The following is a 14,925-nucleotide window of genomic DNA, read 5'->3' as shown; positions in this document are numbered from 1 at the left end:
AAAATAAATATAAAAAAAAAATTCCCACAGGGATCTACCCTTATGTCCTACAGAGAATACCTCAGCAAGATCCCTTCAAGTGCAGGACCTCTCTCTTATTCTGCGGGTCCCTGATGCCCACTACTATCCCTGGTCCAAGGAAGGCTTTTTATTTTTTATTTTTGGTACTGGGGATTGAATACCCAGGAGCACTCAACCAATGAGCTACATCCCCAACCCCCATTTTTTTTTAATATTTATTTTTAAGTTATAAGTGGACACAATACCCTTATTTTATTTATATGTGGTGCTGAGGATAGAACCCTCGGATAGATACCTCGGATTCACTGTGAGGGTGAAGCCAGTGGAGAGGACTCACTCTCTCCTGCCTCTTTTGCACCTTCCCTCTGCACATACAGGAGGGAAGGGAAGGGAGGAAAGTATGAGGCCTATGGCCCCACACTCCTCCATCTGGACATGACCACTGCTGGTACTGCCTTACACAGAGATGGAGACCTTCACCAACATATTTTCAATGACAAAACTGACGCCTGCACCCTGACGTGATGACTCTAACACTGTCACTATACCAATGACAGCTGGCTGACTTCAGTGAGAATGAAAGTCCTCCTCCAGCATTCACCTTTTTACAGGTGCACTGAGATATCTCACTCCAAAACCTTCACCCACTTCAACTGCACAGCTGTGGCTTTGGCATTCTCAGAGGGCTGTGCAGCCATCATTACAACCTACATACCATGACATTTTCAGCACCTAAAAAGAAATCTCACTCATACTAGCAGTCACACCTCATTCCTAACCCCCTCCTCAGCCCCAGCCCAGACAACCACTCATCTACTTTCTGCCCCTATTGGTTAGCTTATTCTGGACATTTCACATGAATAAAACCACACAACACCTAGCCTTTATGTCTGCTTCCTTCATCCAGCATGTTTCCCAGGTGTCCAACCTCAGGAGGTATCGGTGCTTCAACACTTTTTATAAGCTGAAAATTATTCCACTGTATGGATAGTCTACAATTTTGCTCATCCACTCATCAGCTGATGGACACCTGGGCTGTGTCCACTTTGAGGCTATTAAAATAATGCTGCTGTGAACCCACACACACAGGATTTTGTATAGACATATGTTTTCACTCAGCATTTACATTTTCAAAGTGTTTTCACAATTTCTCTCCTCTGTGTCTTAGAGTACTTCATTTTATGAGGGAGAAACAGGCTTGAAAGTGAGCGAGTACCCCCATTGTTGCTGACAAACAAAAACGTAAATTTAAGCCAGGTGTAGAAGCCTATAATCCCAGCTGCTCCAGAGGCAGGAGGATGGCAAACCATATGCCACCCAGTCATTCGTTAATTGGGACAAACTTCCCAGGAGAGGAAAACAGGGCATTCCCTGTATGGCAGTACACCATACAAAACAGGCTTTCAGTGAACAAAAGTAAACATATGGGACCGATGTACGAGTTAAAAGCTAGACTGGGAAAAAGGCTTGAGAAAATAACATTTTTTACATGCTGTTGTCATTTCATACCAGCAGAGCAGATTCCTAAGAAACTTTGAGTAAAAAGTTAGGACAGGGCTAGGGGTGTGGCCCAGGGACAGAGCACGCACTTGGCATGCAGAAGGCCATGTGTTCAATCCCAGCACCAAAACCACATTCTAAAGCTGGGTGCGCCTGCAGTTGCAGCTGCTTTGGAAGCTGAGGCAGGAAGACCACTGCAGCCCAATAGTTCAGGGCCCACTTCGGCAACACAAGAAGATCCCATCTCAATCTCTCTCTCTTTTTTAAAGCTGGGATAACTGTTCTACGTACTCTAGTCCTATGTAACTTCTTCCTATGTATCGTAAACTCATATGAAGCCTTGTCAAAATATGTTCAACACTGTGAAGGTAACAAGATCAAAAACAATTGTTCTGGTTTAACCCAGCACCACAAAAAGAGAAATGAAAAAGAAAAAAAGAATGCTATTTCTGTTAGATGTTACTCATAAAAATTGTTTAAAAAGGAGGCTGGGGTTGTGGCTCAGCAGTACAGCGCCTGCCTAACACGGCGAGGCCCTGGATTCAGTCCTCAGCACCACATAAAAATAAATAAGTAAAATAAAGATATTGTGTCCAACTACAAGTAAAAAATAAATATTTTTTAAAAGAATTGTTTAAAAGGGAAAAAAAAAAAAGCCAAAAAGGCAAACTGAATTAAACTTGCTTCCCTTCATTCCTTCAACCCAAGTGTCCTGAAAGCAGAAAGTCAGACAAGTATTAATTATTAAACAGTTCTGTTAAAGTTTAATATTATATTATGCTATGCTCAATTCCTAACTATGTTAAGGAACCATGTGACAGCTGATAGGCTCTGACTGAACTAAGGAGGTATTAGTATATTTAATCTGTTAAGTAACTGCATCTTACATAAGGTTCAGCATTTAAAGCCTTATTAGAAAATAAGGTATTTCAAAAAAGGATATCCCATATACCTGCCCAAGTAACCATTCAAAGCATGAAGAAATAACTAAATGACAAACAGTGGGCTTTTTGCCTTAATGAGTTTTAATTCTCAAGGAACACAATATACATAAAAAAAAAAGATGTTGCCATTCACAGCCAACACACTACAGCTGCCAGCCAGAGGGAATTTTAAAGAGCAAGAGAAAAAACATGTTACAAAAGGTCCAAGCCAATAAATATATTACACTGACTGAAGGATTTCTGATAGGGAAGTAGAAACAAAGTTTAAAGCTTAGACTGAAAAAAAAAATCTTTTCTTTTTTTTATTAACTTGCTGTTTATCACAAATTCTGCTTATTAGACATGTTATCCACAATCCCTACGGAGAACAAGCTTACAATAAAGGTGCAAACTGCTCTGCCACACCCTCAGATTCTAGACCATGCTCCTACCTGCAGGAAGAACTTTCAAGGTAATGTAAATCATATTCTAAAAAAAAAAAATTAAGTGTATTAATACCACAAGCAAATATGCTGAACAAGGTATCAGATCAATGTCTTTTTCCTGTGGAAATGTGACTTAAATACGTTGAATTACATTTTACCATATATAAATTACATCAATTTAAAAACTATTTTACCGGCTGGGGTTGTAGCTCTGTGGTAGAGTGCTTGCCTAGCTGAGGCACTGGGTTCAATCCTCAGCACCACATTAAAATAAATAAATTAAGGTCCATCAACAATTAAAAAAAAAAATTTTAACTATATTTTACTATACTTTTCTTTCAATATTCTCATTCTGAGAATTATAAAAAAACTGAAGATGGAGAATATACACACACACACAGTACACACCCAGCACTCTGCAAGACAGGGAGTTCTAGAGTCAGAGCCTGTGCCCTGCCTAGTGAAAACAAGAGCTAAGATGTCAGAAGCAAGTGCAGCTAGCACCCACACACCCCCAGCTGATGTACCCGTCCCTGTTGACTGTACTGGGTTCCCTTCCACCTCTCTTCCAATGAGGCGGGACCTAACTCTGCTCTTCCTAAATGTACATGATTTCACACTATTTTCACAAAGCAAAGAGTGGGACAGAAAACCAATTAAATTTATTCATGCATTTAGAGCATATCCAGAAATACTAAAGATGTCTGCTTGGGAATAATACAAATAGCCATTTTTAATTGTTTCATTTTGTCTTCCCCTACTTTGATTTTTCTTTTAACACCCCAGTAGCCAGTTCACTTACACTACAGCTAATGCCCAAAAGGCACAAGTAGGAAATACCCCTTCTCATTTATAATTCAAAAAACAAGATTAAGGGGTCTGGGGTTGTGGCTCAGTGGTTGAGCATTTGCCTAGCACATGCGAGGCGCTGGGTTCAAGCCTTGGCACCATGTAAAAAGAAATAAATAAAATAAGGGTATTAAAAAGAAAAAAAATTAAGTAATTTGGCTAAAACAGAAGTTGCACCACTAGGTTTTTGTAACTCCAAGAACTTCTATGAAACCATTAGTGAAAAATGAGGTTGTAGCTCAGTGGTAGAGTATTTGCCTCGCAGGTGCAAGGCACTGGGTTCGATCCTCAGCACCACATAAAAACAAATAAAACAAAACAAAACAAAAAAAATGTATTGTGTCCATCTAAAATAAATTAGTAAAAATAAATAAAATTTTTAAAAATGTTAAAAGGAAAAACAAAATATAAAAATTCATTCTGGGACAGCACTTTACTCAAGGAAAAGTTAAGATTTCTTGCTGAAATTATTATAATGGACAGTGCACAGTCTACTCACAGGGAGTCTAGGAGCAGGATGGAAGCAGGATGTCATCTATAGTCCTAAACAGACCAAAGCATGGTGTTTTCAAAGAACCAACACAGGCAAACAAATTCTGTCCAGAAGTCCAGTGTCAAATCTGACCTAATAAGATTTAAGACTCTGGGCAAGAATTAACAAACACAACTCTCCCCAACCAAATCTAGCCCAATGCTCATATTTTTAAGGTTCACAAGCCAAGCGCAGGGGTGTACTCCTGTAATCCCAGCTACACAAGAGGTTGAAGAAAATGGATCAAAAGTTCCAGGGCAACTTATGAGATACACAATAACCACATGCATATCACTCATGGCTGTTTTTGTTCAAAATACAGATGAGCGGGCTGGGGACATAACTCAGTTGTTAGAGTGCTTGCCCCGCGTTCCAAGGCCCTGGGTTCAATCCTCAGCACCACAAAAAAATAAAATAAAAATAATAATAATAATACAGATGAGAAGTTGCAACAGAACACCTGGCCCTCAAAGCCCAAAATATTTACTGTCTGGCCCCTCACAGGAAATCTGCCAACTCCTGCTTTAGGGGAATTGATGCCATATCTCCTATAATAAGCATCCATAAACATTCTTCCTCATAACCAAGCTTTTAAAAAATAAAAATCTTTAATTGAACAAATATTTCTTAAAGACCTACTGTTTCTGGCACCATGCTAGACTGCAGAAGTACAGTAGTGAACCAACACAGGGATAGATGTGAATGCACTGAGGGGGAGACCAGGACAGCAGCTGTCAACAGAGGCCTCATGTTAGGACTGAGGAGTCCACCAAGGGGGGCAGCACTGGCCAGTTAAAAGCATCATCTCAAGGGCAGGACACCCCAGGCCTGAACTCCATCTCCACAACAACTCCACATCTCCAATGGTATTTTATGAAAAACACCCTAAATGATGGGCAGGAGCTGGGAAGGAAGCATCCAGGAGACCAGCTGGAGGTTGCTATGGAGTCCACGCAGTGACAGTGGAGGCGGCACAGAAGGACTGCCTGAAGAAGCATCTTGAAGGCAGAACAGAGGTGAGCAAATCGGTACACATGACTACAGCTACAGGCACACTACTCACACACTTATCTCAGAGCTCAATGAACACGCGGATGACCTGTGAGGGAACACTGGTAACAACAGGGGGAAAAACTACTAAGGCACATTGTATTTATTATGTCAATGTGAGTTTGATGTCTGTACCTCAGAAACGGTAGATAACACAAAACTATATTATTGCAGTTGAGGGGCTGAGGGCAACTGTTTACAAAAAGGAAAATATAAAACTGAGGTCTTTAACCTATAGTCATTAATCACCACATAACAAAAAAGCTAAGGTTGTCCTCTTGACAGAAGAGAATTCTGGAGTATGATATCATCCCTATGTGAAGAATTTCTTTAGACTCACCTTTAAATGTACCAGAAAATCTTCACCAAATTATAGAATAAGAAAAAAAATCAGGGGCTGGGACTGTAGCTCAGCAGTAGAGGGCTTGCCTAGCATGTGTGAGGCACTGGGGTTCGAACCTCAGCACCACACATAAATACATTTTTAAAATAAAATATTGTGTCCATCTACAACTAAAATAATTTTTTTTTAAAAAAAAGAGCATTACCAGGCAAGATGTTTGTGTTAAATGTTCCTTAAAAAGCAGTTATATCTTAGCCAAGCATAGTGGCACATGCCTGTAATCTCAGCAGCTTGGGAGCCTGAAGCAGGAGGATCTCGAGTTCAAAGCCAGCCTCTGCAAAAAGTGAGGCACTGAGCAACTCAGTGAGACTGTCTCTAAATAAAATACAAAATAGGACTAGGGATATGGCTTAATGGTCAAGTGCCCCTGAGTTCAATCCCTGGTACCCAAAAAAAAAAAAAAAAAAAGGCAGTTATAACTTGCCAGGTGTGGTGGTACATGCCTGAATCCCAGCAGCTCAGGAGGCTAAGGCAGGAGGATTTCAAGTTCAAAGCCAGCCTCAGCAACTTAGCCAGACTCAAAATACAAATTAAAAAGGGCTTGGGGGGGGGGGGATGGCTTGGGGGGGATGGCTTGGGGGGATGACTGGGGGATGGCTGGGGGGGGGATGGCTGGGGGATGGCGGGGGGGGGGGGGTGGGCAGCTCAGTGGTAGAGCACTCACCTAGCACAGGTGAGGCCCTGGGTTAGATTGTCAGCACCACATAAAGATAAATAAATAAAGGCATTGTGTCCACCTACAAGTGTTAGAACACCCCTGAGTTGGATCTCTAGTCCAAAATACAAGTTGGAAAGAATATGTAGGGGGAAAGGAAGGAATAAGATGAAGGAGACAGAGGTTCAACTATACTTGTTTTACGGTTTGACTTTGAAAGCCTTTTAATTTTAAAAGTTTTTATTTGGGAAGGGAGGTACTGGGGATTGAACCCAGGGGAGTTTAGCTATGAGCTACACCCCACAGCCCTTTTTATTTTGAGACATTAAGTTGCTGACAGCTTCGCTAAGTTGCTGAAATTGGCCTCAACCTTGCAATCTTCCCTCTGCATTCAGAGTCACTGGGATTACAAGCATGTGCCACCATGCCCTATCAAAATTAAGTTTTTTAAAAAAATATTTACCTTTTAGTTTTAGTTGAACACAATACCTTTATTTTGTTTATTTATTTTTATGTGTTGCTGAGGATGGAACCCAGGGCCTCACACTTGCTAGGCAAGGGCTCTACTGCTGAGCCCCAGCCCTAGCCCTCAAAATTAAATTTTTAAAAAGCAATTTTTAAATAGTGAAGGCAAAATAAAAACCAAACTATAGAACTAAACTATACATACAGTGATGGCAAAACCACATAGTAACTCTTCTAAATGACTTTAAAACAGAATTTGACTAGATAGACCTAATAAGGGTACAAAAAAAATCTTTTTTTTTTTTTTTAAGAGAGAGAGAGAGAATTTTTATTTATTTTTTAGTTCTCGGCGGACACAACATCTTTTGTTTTGTATTTGGTACTGAGGATCGAACCCAGGCCGCACGCATGCCAGGCGAGCGCGCTATGAGCCACATCCCCAGGCCCCAAAAAATTCTTTAACAGTTTCATTGGTGCTTGTGTTGACACTATTCTGAGATAAATTGTACAGTGCAGGCTAAAATGATTGAATAAGAAGAAACAAATGTTTGGCTTAGAAGGAAAAAAGGTTCAGGTATAAGGCTGAGGTTAAGTAGAACACAATTCATACTTTGGCACCGAAAGTATCTGTAACACACAACCGGCTCACTAAAAGGATCTACAAACAATGATTAACCTAGTACAGTAAGCAGCCCAAAGGCTTGAACTGTTGTTTCTAAACACAGATTGAGTATTTCTCATCTGAAATGGCATAAGACCAAAAGTATCTGGGATTTTTTCAGATTTTAGGATATTTGCATGTACATAGTGAAATATCTATGGACTGAACCCAAGTCTAAACATATAACTTATTTACGTTTCATATACACTAACTTTTGTTTCTTTGTTGTGCGGGGGATTGAACCCAGGGCCTTGTATACATGTTCTAAGCAAGCGCTTTACCACTGAGTAACACCCCTGTTTTATTTTGAAACAGAGTCTGGTTAAGTCCTTAGGGCCTCACTAAATTGCTGAAGTTAGTCTCAAACTTGCCATCCTCCTGCCTGGGAACATAGCCCCAGTACCAAAAAAAGAAAAATACATTTAAGCTCCTGAGTTCACAAGGACAAACACATAGATACAATTCACAGGCGACTTTTAAAGGATATTAGAGAATCAACTCTTTAATTTTGAAAATTAGAAAATAATAGGAATTAAGCATTTGTCCTGCCTTTTCTAGAAGAAATATACTTCAAGGTAATCAAATAGTGAATGAAGGAAAATTTCTCTATAGAAGTATTCCATTTAGGAGCTGGGTTTCAGCTCAGTGGTCGAGAGCTCGCCTCACATGTGGAAGGCACTGGGTTCCATCCTCAGCACCACATAAAAATAAATAAAAGTATTGTGTCCTTCTACAACTAAAAATATTTTTTTTCAAAAAAAAACAAGTATTCCAATTAATCATTGATGAGGTTACAGAATTAAAACATCAATATTTTTCAAAGCTTAATGACTCTAGGCACCAAGCAGCAAGGGCTGCTAACCAGATTATGCACCATTATCTGTTTACCTACCTAAAAGTCATCTTGAAAGAACAAATCAAACCTGGATCTGATAAGACCTTTCTATCTAGCCATCAGTTTACAGAAAATTCTGTATTGTTAAAAAATAGTACAGACTGAAGTCCGGATTACTCCACAGAACACACTACCAGGTCAGATTTCATCAACAAATAATAAAAAAAAAAAAAAGATGTTGTTGATGATAGAGGGGGAGTCTATAGATTAAAACAAGTTACAATGGTATGGGGACATTGGCATCCTAGCTCAAAACTATTTAAAAAAAATTATGAGACAATCAAGAAAATGTTAACAGTAGTTGGATATTTGAAGATATTAAAGAAACTCCTTTTTTCTAATACTGGTATTCATGTTTACCTTTTTAGAAAGTCCTTATTGTTTAAGATACACATACTGAAACACTTAACAGTTAAAATGATATGATATCTGGCCAGGCACTCTGGTGCATCCTGTAATCCCAGTGACTTTGGAGGCTGAAGCAGGAAGGAAGATTATATGTTCAAGGCCAGCCCCAGAAATTAAGCAAGGCTATATTTCAAGATGAAAAAATATAAAGGGCTGGGGATGTAGCTCAGTGGTAAAACAACCCTAGGTTCAATCCCCAGTTACCCACCCCCCCTCAAAAAAAACCAGATATGACATCTGGGATTGAGGGGTCAGATGGAAAAAAAAAAAAAAAACACTTGCTAAGAGCTAATAATTGTTGAAACTAAATGAGAGTAAACAGGAACTCTGCTATTCTCTCAATGTGTGTGTGTGCGAAGAGTTCAACATGGAAAGAAGGAAGACAGGCAATCAAACTGAGTTTTATATAATAAAAATAACGGTATCTTTTGAAGTATTTTAATATTTACTTTTCTGATCACTATAACGACTACATACAAGAACTAAAAACAATAGCATAAAAAAACAGCTTTGGGGATTGGGGCTGTGGCTCAGAGGTGGAGCACTTGCCTAGCAAGTGTGAGGCAATGGGTTTGATCCTAAGCACCACCTATATATAAATAAATAAACAAACAGGGCATTCTGTGTACTATTGCCAAAAAAAAAAAAAATTAAAGAAAAAAAAGCATCTTTTATGGTAAAATCATTAACAAATTAAACATTAAACAACACCTTATCAGAATCAGATTACATCACAAGAGTTAAAGCAGGAAAGTATCAGCCTGTATAATATAAGCAGCAGAGGCCGGGGATGTAGCTCGGTGGTACAGGGTTGCCTCTCAGGGCAAGGCAAAAACTGCACGCCCACACTGTTTTTTAAAGAAACTATCGCAGTTTGGAGACTGAGTAGAATTTGGATTTAGATTCAGGTCATTCACAGACTCTGAGTCTCTGAAACTCTAGAAGCTACACAATACAAAGTAGTAAACTACCGGATGATGCCGGGGTAAACCACATTAAAACTCTGAGAAGCAGTTCTGTCAAAACCATTCATTTCCTTAAAAAATAACTATATTATTCTAGTTTCCCCGAAAGAACTAAAGCGAATTATCCAAAATTTGTATCTAAAGATACTCTACACCACTGGCTTTCTCCAGAGATTGAAGGCTGCACTGTTATAAGCCCACCCCATACTGAAGTCCACCCTCGGCCGGAAATGGCCTCCCCTCTCCGGGGCGCGCTGAAGGCTCCTTTTCACACGTGTTTTACAAAGGAGACAAACTGGATCTTTCAACATTCGATTTCCCATCCCCACGAAGATGGCAATCAGTTTTCGACACACAGAAATCTCTCTACACAACTCACCTGCAACGCACACAGCTATCAGCTGCTGTTCAAGGGCCTTTGGGAGATGGCAATTGCTTTAGGTCATTTTAGGCATGAAATCGCACCGTCAAGCCAACAGCAGTTTCGGGCGAACCAAAACATTCATCCCAAGGTGCGTCTGCATAAACTACTCAGATCACCTACCAGACACCTTCGGCTACGAGTGACAAGAACAAAAATGAAAATAACGACAGGGAGAGGTCCTCCGGCTCTTCCCAAAACGCAGGGAAGGCTAAGGCGGGAGAACGCAGGAAGACCACCAGGAGGCCGTCCCCGCCGCGGCCGCCGGCGACCCGCTTCCCGCTCCCCGCGGCCTCGGTCCGCCAGGCCCGCAGCCGCCAGACGTCGGCGGGACCCGCCCCACCGTGCCCGAGGCCCGTGGCCCGTGCTGCTGCACCAAGAAGCCCGCAGCGACGGGTCCGCTGCTGCGGAGGCCTGCACCCGTCCACCCGCCTCACCTCCGCAGAGAATCGAGAGCAACGAGCAGCCTCCCAGAGCGAGTGCGGCCTCAGCCTGCGGGCTCCGCTGGGGCTGGGGCTCCGGCTCCACCCCCGCCCGCCGCGCGCACCCTGGCGGCTGCGGCCTACCCGGCCCCGCCGCCCTCGCTCGCCCCCGCCGCCCGAGTTGGGTGCGGCCTGCGGCGCCGCATCTCAACGACGCGCCTCTCCATTGGCCCGGCCTGCGCCGCCACCATCCAGCATCGCACCCTCCTATTGGCGAGACGCGGGGGCGGCACCTGGGGAAGGCGGGGCCTCGCGGCTGCGACCCAGCTGCGCAGGCCCGGTCGCGCGGGCGGTAGGGAGGGCGGGTTCTGGCCCCTCGGGGCTGCTTCCCGAAAACGTAGGGCACCGCCGCTGGCAACTGTGCGGCTGCTTCGGGGGCTTGCTGCGGCCCCGCTACGCAACGCGCTGGCGGGCCCCAGTACCTGGCAGCGCGGGCGGGCAGGCCCCAGGCAGGCTTGGGGCCCGGCTGGCAGTCAGGGTGGGGTCGGGACAGCGTGGCCTGCGGGCCCCGATAAGGTCGCGCCGACTGGAAAGGGTGCTGATTGCGGATGCCAAGCGCCAGGCACCTCCGCGGAACCAGGAAATGAGCCTGCAGCGGCCATTGGCAGGCCGTCCACCCGCGGTGACCAGAACGGCACCTTCCGCACACTGCCACTCCTTTTGTCTTGTCCGAGTCCCCGCTGGGCAGGACTCTTGTTCCCTGCACAGCCAAAGAAAGCCAGCGCAGGCCTCTGCTCCCGCCTCTGGGCCAGGCAGACTGCCGTGGATTAGCGCCAGCTGCCCCTACTCTAGGCACCTGCTCCTGCCTACTGCCTGTCCTCAGATAGCTCCACCCCCGTTCTGTCCCTTCACTTCCGAATCCTCAGCATCCAGTGCAGTGGTCCGGCTGAAGGGGTTCGGGATGTGGCTCAGTGGCAGAGTGCTTGACAGGCGTCCGTGAAGCCCTGGATTCCATCCCCAGCCCCGCAACAACAAAAAGGAGATGCTGAAGGAAAGCTGGCGGGGCAGAAGACTGGAAAGTATGTCAACTAGAGAGTGGAGACATTAAACAAAAAACATGTAAAGGTGAAAAATACAATGGATGGGATTAATAGGTTAGACACAAAAAGATTCCTGAACTTGAAGGCAAGGGGAAGAACTAAATTAAACCAAAAAGAATCTGGGAAAGATTGAATTGCAGAATTTTAGGACCACTTCATGAGGACTAATATATTCCCTGAAAATGATTATGGCAGCTGGAAGGAAGAAATAATATTTAAAGATACAAACCCACAGGTTAAGAAGCTTTAAAAAGTAACTTCTAGAATTCTGCTGGATTCCAATAGAAATGAAATTTTCTATGGAACACCAAAACTAACTCTGAGGCAAGAACCATCTGTCATAAGCTGAGTTTGACCACCAAGTCTTAAACAGTTTTGGATCCAGAACCGGATTCAAGCAGGTACAGAAATAGGTAGTCTAGACCTCTTGTCACCCACTGCAGTCCAGTGTCACTCAGCTCATACGAATGGCATGGCACACCGACAAGAAGCAAAGGAAAGTGGGCTCAGTATATTCGTGAGCTGAAACCCATTCAGCAGCTGCACTGAAAGACAGTAGTTAGGAGACTGACCCCAGTTAGCAAAGCTCCAGGGGGAGATCCCAGCCATTCCCTTGTGTGGAGAGATATGAGGCTTTGTTCATTGGTCAGGATCCTGAAGAGGTGATCTGGAAGTTAGAGGATGAAGACTTCTAAGGAAGGGGCACATGGATGGGAGTTGGCACCAGGAAGCAGGTCTTTGTATTAATGTCCATCAGCACATCTAAGCTCTAACAACCAAGCAAACAGAATGGCACAGCCAATTAGTATCAGCCTGCCTCTGTCCTCTGCTGCTGCAGCTCTGGAAAAGTGCCCTTGGGTTCAGTCCCTAGTACTGCAAAAGGAAAACAAGAATTTGAACAGATTTGTAACATATGTGTTCACAGCAGCATTGTTCACAATAGCCCAAGAATGGAAGCAACTCACGTGTCCACTGAATGATGAATGGAAAGACAATGGAATGCTATTCAGCCTTTTAAAATGAGGAAGTTCTCATACATGGAATAACAGATGAACCTTGAGACATTTTGCTAAGTGACGCAATCCACTCATAAAAGGATAAAGGTCTGATTCCACCTGTATGAATATAAAGTACAAGTACTTAAAGACAGAGAAGGTAGAATGGTGGATGCCCAGGGCTGGGCAGGGGAGTGGGGAGTTGGTGTTTAGTGGGGACAGAGTTTCAGTGTGGGAAGGTAAAATTTCTGGAGATTGATGGTGGTGATGGTTGCACAGTGTGGATATATTTAAAGCCACAGAACCATGTACTTTGAAATGGCAAATGATTCTTTTTATCTTGTGTAGATCTCACCATTTCAGTGCTATTAAAATTTACCTTCTCTTTCCAGCTACAAAAAAATCAAAAAGAATACTGCCTATGTAGGGTTAAAATCCACAAATGATGTACAATATGTATGAAACCATGAAGGAGGTCAGTGAAGGCAAAGTCACCCAAGGACTTGTGCTGTGGAGGAGATTTAATGTTTTTTTTTTGGTTTGTTTTGTTTTTTTGTTTTTAACATGGACAAATAACTTTATTTTATTTATTCATTTTTATGTGGTGCTGAAGATCGAACCCAGTGCCTCACACGTGCAAGATAAGTGCTCTACCACTGAGCTACAGCCCCAGCCCGAGATTTAATGGTTTTAACTCCACACACTAATAAGAATAGTGTGTATGTGACTTTTGAACTAGTAGAAAGAGAAGTGAAATGATTTTTCGAAAGTTGTTCAATCTAAAAGAATGAAAAAAATGATAGAAAAAGAAGCAGGTGTAGTGGTATGCCCCTGTATTCCTACTGTTCAGGAGTAGAGGCAGGAGGACTACTTGAGCCCAGGAGTTCAAGACCAGCCTGGGCAACAGAGACACCCCATCTCAAAAAAAAAAAAAAAGGAACAATAAAAACATAAGCTGGGGCCAGGGTTGTGGGTCAGCGGTAGAGCACTTACCTAGCATGTGCAAAGGCCCTGGGTTTGATCCTTAGCACCACATATAAATAAAAAAATAAAATGAAGTATTGTGTCCAACTACAACTAAAAAACAAATATTTTAAAAAAAAAAGCTGGGCGCAGTGGCACATAACCTGTAATCCCCGCAGCTTGGGGGTCTAAGACAGGAGGATCATGAGTTCAAAGCCACCCTCAGCAATGGTGAGGTGCAAAGCAACTTAGTGAGACCCTGTCTCTAAATAAAATACAAAATAGGACTGGGTATGTGACTCAGTGGTCAAATGCCCCTGAATTCAATCCCCAGTAACCCCTCAAAAAAATAATAATAAGAGCTGGAGATGTAGCTCAGTGGCAGAGTGTTTGCCTAGCATGCATAAGGCCCCGGATTTGATCCCCAGCAATGCAAATAAAATAAACTAATAAGTTTAATTACATTAAATGCAAACAAAATACTCCAGTAAAAAGATAAGACACATCTAATATGTTATTAACAAAAAATAGGTAAATTAAGAAAATACACATTTTACAATAGACTAAAGGAAATATAAAGTACCAACAAAGCATACTTAGTAAAAAAATAAGCAATATTAAACTAACAAAATTACAAAATCCTATTGACAAACCTTAAAGAAGACACAAATGAATATAGATCACATTCACATATCTGAAGACTCAAGATTATAAAGTTGTCAATTTTCCTGAAGCTGATTCATAGCTATAATGGAATACATTATTATTCCCAATCAAAATTTAGCTGGGTGTCAAAATATATGCTTATAATCTCAACAATTTGGGAGGCTAAGGCAGGAGGACTGCAAATTCAAGGCCAGGCTCAGCACTTTAGCAAAACCCTCAGCAACTTTATAAGAACCTGTCTCAAATTTTTAAAAAGGACTAGGGTATGGCTCAGTGATGAAACATCCCCAGTTTCAATCCCCAGTACTACAAAAAAAAAAAAAAGCCAATGGGTTGTTGCTATTGGAATGGACAATTTAGTTTTAAAATTTATAGGGTCTGGGCCAAATGTGATAGCACATGCCTGTAATCTCAGAGACTCAGGAGGCTGAGGCAGGAGGATTCCAAGTTCAGAATCAGCCTCAGCAACTCAATGAGGACTAAGCCACTTAAGAAGACCCTGTCTCAAAAAGGGCTGGGGATGTGACTCAATGGTAAAGCACTTCTAAGTTCAATCTCCAATACCAAAAAGGAAAAAAAAACAAA

General features: G+C 42.4%; 1 protein-coding gene across 6 annotated transcripts in view; it reads right to left on the bottom strand.

Moving 5' to 3' along the window:
• Add1 (adducin 1) overlaps nt 1-10,795 on the bottom strand; it is a 68,308-nt gene extending 57,513 nt beyond the window's left edge. For 2 of the 6 annotated variants that reach the window (XM_076864258.1, XM_076864262.1), the window contains exon 1: nt 10,632-10,793. The gene's annotated coding sequence lies outside the window, so the exon portion shown is untranslated. Of the gene's footprint in view, nt 1-10,152; nt 10,331-10,631 lie in introns of all 6 variants that reach the window. The other 4 variants (XM_076864259.1, XM_076864261.2, XM_076864263.1 and 1 more) reach the window with 4 other exon arrangements.
• Between the last annotated feature and the right edge of the window lie 4,130 nt (nt 10,796-14,925).

Source organism: Callospermophilus lateralis, chromosome 8 (assembly GCF_048772815.1).
Source record: "Callospermophilus lateralis isolate mCalLat2 chromosome 8, mCalLat2.hap1, whole genome shotgun sequence".
NCBI lineage: Eukaryota > Metazoa > Chordata > Mammalia > Rodentia > Sciuridae > Callospermophilus > Callospermophilus lateralis.
Note: the sequence above shows the minus strand (reverse complement) of the source record. Positions and strands in the feature narration are given on the sequence as shown.